Raw genomic sequence first — 5951 nt, forward strand, 5'->3', positions numbered from 1 at the left:
TAGTAATAACAATGATGTAGAGATTGAACCTGCTGTTGATCTTGATAACCCACAATCAAAGAATCAATGTTATGATAAGAGAGACTTCGTTGCTAGGAAGCATGGTAAAGAAAGAGAACCATGGGTTCAGAAACCCATGCCTTTTCCTCCTAAACCATCCAAGAAAAAGGATTTTGAGGATTTTGAGCGCTTTGCTGAAATGATTAGACCTATCTTTTTGCGTATGCGTTTGACTGATATGCTTAAAATGAGTCCTTATGCTAAGTATATGAAAGATATTGTTACAAATAAAAGAAAGATACCGGAAGCTGAAATTTCCACCATGCTTGCCAATTATACTTTTAAAGGTGAAATACCAAAGAAACTAGGAGATCCCGGAGTACCAACTATACCATGCTCCATTAAAAGAAACTATGTTAAAACTGATTTATGTGATCTTGGAGCCGGTGTTAGTCTTATGCCTCTCTCTTTGTATCGTAGACTTGATTTGAATAAGTTGACACCTACTGAAATATCTTTGCAAATGGCCGATAAATCAACTGCTATACCTGTCGGTATTTGTGAGGATGTGCCTGTTGTGGTTGCAAACGTTACTATTTAACGGACGTTGTTATTTTTGATATTCCCGAGGACGATAGTATGTCGATTATTCTTGGTAGACCCTTTTTGAATACTGCAGGGGCTGTTATTGATTGCAACAAAGGCAATGCCACTTTTCATGTTAATGGTAATGAGCATACGATACACTTTCCAAGGAAACAACCCCAAGTCTGCAGTATCAATTCTATTGGAAAAATTTCAACGATTACTATTGGAGGTTTGGAATTCCCTCTTTCCTACTGTTAAGAAGAAATATGATATTCTTATTGTTGGGAACATGCATATCCCCGTTGAGGTAACCTAGTGCTATTCGAAAATTCTCCGGTTTCATGTTATTCGGAAAGAGTTTGTTAACAAGACTTGATCAACCTTGTTAGTGGATTCCTTTTGATGAGCATGAGATGGATGAAGTTAGGAAGCACAACTTTCTGTACCCTCCTTTTACTTTCTGTTATTTAGATTAAATAAAACAAAAATAGTATTTTCTGTCTGTTTTCTGAATTATCCTTGCAATAAAAATACCCCGAGAATAAAAGTTCTTCAAATGTCCTGAAAATGAATTACGAATTTTTGTAGAATATTTAAGAATACGTGGTACTGAGAACACACCAGGGGGACCCACCATCTGGCCACGAGGGCACAGGGCGCGCCCCCTGCCTCGTGGACCCCACGTGGACCCCACGTGGACCCCCTCCGCTTATTCCAGCACCCACTCACTTCGACTTCCTCTAGAAAAAATCCTCCCATAGCTCAAACCTGTGTTCTAGCTCATCTTGCTGCCATTTTCGATCTCCTTGTTCAAAACTTCATTCACAAAACTGTTTTGGGAGATTCTTCTTCGCACTACAAGGATACCCTCTATAAAGCAACACAAATTCAACAACGTTTTGACTATACGTTCAAAATTTTCCATGGATACGCATATAAGCGATGCAGCATATGTGATGTAGAGTTGCAGCTCATTACCCTGTCGTGGTACAATTGAGAAAAAAACTGAGGAAAGGAGAGAGAGAAAGAGATAAAGAGACGCGCGAGATACAGAGCCCCCGCCCTTATCTCTCCCAAACCGCCGCCACCACCACTTTGTCTCCCTCCTCCGGTCCACCTCGCCGCCGGCCCTCCCCCTCCCCTCCTCCTACCTCGCAGCTCCGGAGGCTGCCAGATCCACATCATCCCTACCCACCCATCCCTCTCACGACTCATCTCTCTCTTCACGCGGCTCCTCGCTGCTCAACGTGCGGCGGCTGATTCAAGCGACGTCCGGCAAATCTCGCCACCGTGAAGCACAGCCTCAGGTCCCCTCACATTGCGGCGCCCTCCCATCGGTTAGATCCGGCCCTCACGGCCACCAAAGCCTACCCGCGACCCTCCCCCATAGCTAGGGTTCGGGCGTCGGCTCCGGCGCCGATGGCCATGTCGTCCTCCTCTCGTTCGGTGAGTGCACCCCCTCCCCTGGTTTCTTCATTATCTCCCTGTTTCTCTAACCTCTGCTCTTTTCTTCTCCTGTAGACGTGCAACAAACTGGCTGTATATCCCTTCTCTCTACAGGGAAAACAAATCCCAAGTGAAAACTAATCCTAACCATAGGTGCTGCCTACGACATGGGTGACATGATGGAAGTAACCAAGTCCTCCATTGTCCAGACATGGACGTGACTCAGTTCCTGTCTTCAGGTTTGGCCCCGTTAGATCAGGTAAGATGCTCATGTCCCCATTGAAGAAAAATAAACGTATGTGTAAAATCCTCGTATCAATTTGACCATTAGATTTTTTTATTTTCTTTACTGAAAAATACTGCTGCTTTGTGGAATTTCTTCATCTTATAATGTTCTCCCATGTAATTTGAACGGATGAAGCATAAATATACTATTTCTGTTGTACATCTTAACTTAGTATACGATGGCTTGCTGTGCACATGCTACAGCCATGATATGTATATGGTTCGGTGGTTCCTTATGTATTGCTACGTTGGCTTTGAAACTGAGCAGAATTATTTCTTTTGCTGTTTAATGGTTAGTTATTGATTTATATTTTGAAGATTCTGCTCCTGTTTCCCTTCCGAAATAAAAGTTGATCTTCAAGTTTTCTTAGTCACACATGTGATTATTATGTACGACTATAGTATCAGCAAGGTGTTTTTAATTATTACGAAGTGATGAATATTTGAACCACTATTTGGCGGTAACTTAGAAGCTTTCCCTTGCTTTCCGAAAATAATATAGGTACTTCTGTTACAGCTTGGAGCTGATGTAGTGTTATCTCAGTATAGTGTCCAATATAAATTCTGTTATGTATTCATATCCACTTCTAGTCAAAATAATCACAGTTGTATTATCTTTTTGATTGCCTTTTTGTCAACATGGTATCTCGATGTATCCTTTAAAAATCATGAATAATATTTAAATATTAGAAGTTTGCCTTTTCAACTAAAAAGGATATTGTTATTGTGGTTAACATGAGTTCAGGACACAGTGCTTCTATAGATGTATTTCTTCGGATGCTATTCCCCACTAAAAGTCAGGAACGACTTCTATTCTGCCTATTACATGTATAAAATCTGGAAATTCTATACGGAAAGGGAAAGAACAAACTAGATACAAGGATAACCTTGATGGACTATTATTTTTTAATACTATCAGCCTGTACTCATGAAAATACACTACAAGGAAAAATAATCACCTACAAGTTGTCCCTACATAAGGTACTCTTTTGGCCATTCCACTACAAATTAGTTACTCTTTCAGCAATTTCAATACAAGTTAGTGTGTTTTGCCCAATATTATGTACCTAGAACAGTACACACCCTATCGATTTGCAACCATCCATTTCCGGGTCTAGAGTTTGAACCATCTCTTTTTGTTCATTATCCCAAAAAATATTTACTCATCGTTGAACAATAACATAATGCCTGCCATAGTAAGAATTTGAACAACAATGTGCATGTTCTTGATGATGATCCCATGATAAGTTAGCATCATCTTTTTTGAATTGGCAGGTAAGGTCCTACCGACGACAATATTTGACTTCGTTGTATTTTTGTTCCTCTCACGGGACATCATACCAGAGTTGAAACCGAACTGAAGGTACAAGGCATGGCCTGGTAGACAACCTACTTTTTTTTTGGTTGGATTTCAGAAACTGCGGGCCTATATTGTGTGCTGCATGTATTAATTCCACTATTTAGTTTCACATGAAAGAATCTTAGTATAATTAAAATCAACTAGGTATTCCAACTCCATGCAGGGGGACGCCATGGAGCAAGTCGAGTTCGTGGAGCAAGTCATGGACGATGCCAAGGAAGGTATACTCTCTCCCTCTCCTTACCGTGCTACTGCTCGTTGTGTCCATGGCCATTGAGTTGTGCTAGGTTCTGTGCTGCTGTCGACGCACATTTATAAGATTTGGGGCTGTAGGTTTCAGTGGATTTATTTAGAAATAAATAGATATGTTGGTTCACAGAAAACAGTTTTACTGTAGATGTAAAGAATTAGCAATGGATCTCTAGGCTGGTGATGACCATGTAAATTCATTTCAGTGGATTTGGGGCTGTAGGTTTGTTTCAAAGCGTGGTGAGCACTTATAGGTTTCCCTATTTCCTGTTGGATGACTGAAACCAACTAGAAATAGATGTTTTGGTTCAGTTTCAGATGACAAACCGTTTTGGTCCAGTTTGCTAACAAACTGGAGATGAAAAGAGAAGTGGTACTGTCAATCACATTGCCCTATGCACATCAGCACTTAGGCTAATGTCCATATAATTTTATTTAGCCATGTTTTCTGCAGTTTGTGTCGTATATTGTGGCGTCTGGATTAGTCATCAAGGACAACTAACACTCTTGCTGGTATCTTCTCATAATCACATACGAATTTGTGTTCAAATTGTAGTGCTATCTTGTTTATTTGATTCTTCTTATTTTCTATTAGACTGTTGTCCAGACCCAAAAAAAATGTGCTGATGAGCAGTAAGTGTGCGCAAAGCGGTTCTTACTTCTTAATGCACTGTGTGTTAACGGTTCATTTTCTTATTTTCTTTGTAGGTTCAAAAGATACATGGATGATTATATGGGTGCATGACAAGTACACTGCAATGTGATGATGATGATGATCTTCCAGTTCATGATGATGATGATGGATGCTTTCAGTTTTAGTTAAGTTGTAGGGATGTTGTTCCTATTCGATGATGTTCCTCGGTTATGTTTTAGTTAAGTATGAGGGATGTTGATGAATGCTTTTAGTTTAAGTTTCTTTCTCGAGAAAATATTAAGATATGCATCACATTTGGATGCTCTTCCTCCTGTAATATCCACTACTGTAATCCAACAATTTTATCCAATATATGATTTCTTCCTCTTGTGAGTATATTTTCTTGTCTTTTCCTAGCTTGATATACATAATTATCACCATTATGTGGAGCATTAATTCAATTGCTGTTATATACATATATTATTATTATTATTATTATTATTATTATTATTATTATTATTCACACTATATATGTACAAACACCTAAAGCGTGGCAAATTATCTATTGCCAAACAATGAGATTTGGATTCTGGTATATTGAGCACTGATGACCCACAAGTATAGGGGATCTATCGTAGTCGTTTCGATAAGTAAGAGTGTCGAACCCAACGAGGAGCAGAAGGAAATGACAAGCGGTTTTCAGTAAGGTATTCTCTGCAAACATTGAAATTATAGGTAACAGATAGTTTTGTGATAAGGTAATTTGCAACGGGTAACAAGTAATGAAAATAATAAGGTGCAGCAAGATGACCCAATCCTTTTTGTAGCAAAGGACAAGCCTGGACAAACTCTTATATAGAGAAAAGCGCTCCCGAGGACACATGGGAATTATCGTCAACCTAGTTTTCATCACGCTCATATGATTCGCGTTCGTTACTTTGATAATTTGGTATGTGGGTGGACCGGTGCTTGGGTGCTGTCCTTACTTGGACAAGCATCCCACTTATGATTAACTCCTATTGCAAGCATCCGCAACTACAAAAGAAGTATTAAGGTAAACCTAACCATATCATGAAACATATGGATCCAAATCAGCCCCTTACGAAGCAACTCATAAACTAGGGTTTAAGCTTCTGTCCATCTAGCAACCCATCATCTACTTATTACTTTCCAATGCCTTCCTCTAGGCCCAAACAATGGTGAAGTGTCATGTAGTCGACGTTCACATAACATCACTAGAGAAAAGACAACATACATCTCATCAAAATATCGAACGAATACCAAATTCACATGACTACTTATAGCAAGACTTCTCCCATGTCCTCAGGAACAAACGTAACTACTCACAAAGCATATTCATGTTCGTAATAAGAGGGGTATTAATATGCA

The 5951-nt window shown here is 39.5% G+C and overlaps 1 long non-coding RNA gene across 3 annotated transcripts; it reads left to right on the plus strand.

The window, feature by feature from the left end:
• The first annotated feature begins 1604 nt into the window (after positions 1 to 1604).
• LOC109783747 (uncharacterized) lies at positions 1605 to 4958 on the plus strand. 3 transcript variants are annotated; one of them, XR_012203241.1, is made up of 5 exons: positions 1605 to 2034; positions 2110 to 2293; positions 3595 to 3682; positions 3824 to 3900; positions 4637 to 4958. It is a non-coding gene; the product is annotated as an uncharacterized lncRNA (long non-coding RNA). The 3 variants fall into 3 exon arrangements; XR_012203240.1 differs by having other exon boundaries at positions 1606 to 2034; positions 3843 to 3900; positions 4383 to 4958; XR_002237750.4 differs by having other exon boundaries at positions 1619 to 2034; positions 3843 to 3900.
• Positions 4959 to 5951: the final 993 nt, after the last annotated feature.

The sequence above is a fragment of the Aegilops tauschii genome, chromosome 2 (assembly GCF_002575655.3).
Source record: "Aegilops tauschii subsp. strangulata cultivar AL8/78 chromosome 2, Aet v6.0, whole genome shotgun sequence".
NCBI lineage: Eukaryota > Viridiplantae > Streptophyta > Magnoliopsida > Poales > Poaceae > Aegilops > Aegilops tauschii.